General features: G+C 26.6%; 1 protein-coding gene across 1 annotated transcript in view; it reads right to left on the bottom strand.

Annotated features, from left to right (window-relative positions):
- LOC111685382 (cytoplasmic protein NCK2) overlaps positions 1-2,207 on the bottom strand; it is an 18,225-nt gene that overhangs the window by 8,966 nt on the left and 7,052 nt on the right. The gene's annotated exons all lie outside the window — the stretch shown is intronic.

Here is a 2,207-nt window from a genome sequence, read left to right as displayed (position 1 = left end):
ATAGATAGATAGATAGATAGATAGATAGATAGATAGATAGATATAGATTGATAGATAGATAGATAGATAGATAGATAGATAGATAGATAGATAGATAAATAGATAGATAGATAAATAGTTTCAGTTCTAGTTCAGTTTTATTTTAGTTCAGTTCTATTTCTGTTCTAGTTCAGTTCTAATTCAGTTCTAGTTCTAGTTCAGTTCTAGTTCAGTTCTAGTTCAGTTCTAGTTCAGTTCTAGTTCAGTTCTAGTTCAGTTCTAGTTCAGTTCTAGTTCAGTTCTGGTTCAGTTCTAGTTCAGTTCTAGTTCAGTTCTAGTTCAGTTCTAGTTCAGTTCTAGTTCAGTTCTAGTTCAGTTCTAGTTCAGTTCTAGTTCAGTTCTAGTTCAGTTCTAGTTCAGTTCTAGTTCAGTTCTAGTTCAGTTCTAGTTCAGTTCTAGTTCAGTTCTAGTTCAGTTTCTAGTTAGTTAGTCAGTACAAAATGCAAATCAAAAACAATTTTCGAACCTATTTTGCATTTTCGAACAATTTCGAAGATACTTATAGAGTTTTTGTTATTTCCAATTTTTCAAGTTCGAAATTTGAAAATGTACGAATATTATCGCAAATAAACGTAATTTCGAATTTGCGGATATAATATTAAAAATCTAAGTAATAACTCTTTTAAACATATGGAACTACATAATATGTTTTTTATTTGTCTTATGTATATACTCATGTTTTATAATACGTTTATATGTTTTAGTATGTACATATGTTTGTAAATACGATGGTTATAATAATCAACATCTAACATCTAATAATAGAAGCTTATAACGTCCTTGAAATTTTAGCTTATGGCTGTGTCTAAGACGTCAACAGAATACATACATACATACATACATACATACATACATACATACATACATACATACATACATACATACATACATACATACATATGTATATAGACGTAAGAAGAACAAAACCAACAAACAAACCACAATCTGACATACAACATTGACTCCATATACAATATCTTAACGTCGTTGTACATGTTTATTGGTCGTTTGCTTGTTTTTATTACCAACATACATTTTCTAGATGTAAAGAGGAAAAAAAATCTTAAAAACGGAAAACATTTTGTAATCGTAGTAGTAATTTTTTGGACATATTGTTTGGTCGGTTGTTTCCTTTCTTTTGAGTAGATTGTGTAGGCGTTGTTTCTGGCTTGCGTTACAAGATTTTTATAATAAAAAATTATATTTTTTTCCACAAAAGCATATTTCCTCTAGCACGCCCTTTTTAATGTAATATTATTTTTTAATTTAGGGTTGGGTGCCAAAACAAACAGTTAGTGATATTTAGAATAGGGTTTGATTATTAATCGATGTTTGTGTTGTCAAAGAATTGGTTTAGTTTTAAACTAAATTTTGATCTAAATAGTTAATCCAACAACTAAAAATCATATTTCTAATTGTAATTGTCATTGTATTAGTTACAGTATCTGTCCCATTAAAAAAAATTTAACGAAATTGCTTATATGATTTATTATATATTCGGTTTCCTAATCGGTTTAGCAAAAATATATAAAAAAATATGTGAAAAACGCATAAATTATATTGTCCATTTTGAATATTGATTTTAAAATATATTTTTTTTATTATTTTTATTAAACTGTTGCACTTAAACTTTAGAACATTTATCTTAAAATTGAAATCTATTTGTATATTCATAAATATAAATTGAAAATTTATATAGTTTTATTATTATTGACATGGTGTTGAATATATTTGTTAAATGTTTTTTATTCGGCGTTTAAAGGTGTAACAAATATGATTCATTTATTACTTTTTCTTTTTTTAGAAATTTTTAAATATATTTGATTTCTTATAGAGAATTTCAATATTTCTGTTAGTGAAGGAATAAGGAAGGGTATATATGTTTTGTAAATCATATGGTTTGCAAAAAAAAATATATTATTTTTGTTTATTTTAATTTGATCTTTAAGAATCAAGTTCTAGTTCTAGTTCAGTGTTAGTTCGGTGTTAGTTCAGTTCTAATTTAGTTCTAGTTCAGTTCTAGTTCATTTCTAGTTCAGTTCTAGTTCAGTTTTATTTCGATTCTAGTTCAGTTCTAGTTCAGTTCTAGTTCAGTTCTAGTTCAGTTCTAGTTCAGTTCTAATTCAGTTCTAGTTCAGTTCTAGTTCAGTTCTAGTTCAGTTCTAGTT

The sequence above is a fragment of the Lucilia cuprina genome, chromosome 2, assembly GCF_022045245.1.
Source record: "Lucilia cuprina isolate Lc7/37 chromosome 2, ASM2204524v1, whole genome shotgun sequence".
Classification (NCBI taxonomy): Eukaryota; Metazoa; Arthropoda; class Insecta; order Diptera; family Calliphoridae; genus Lucilia; species Lucilia cuprina.
Note: the sequence above shows the minus strand (reverse complement) of the source record. Positions and strands in the feature narration are given on the sequence as shown.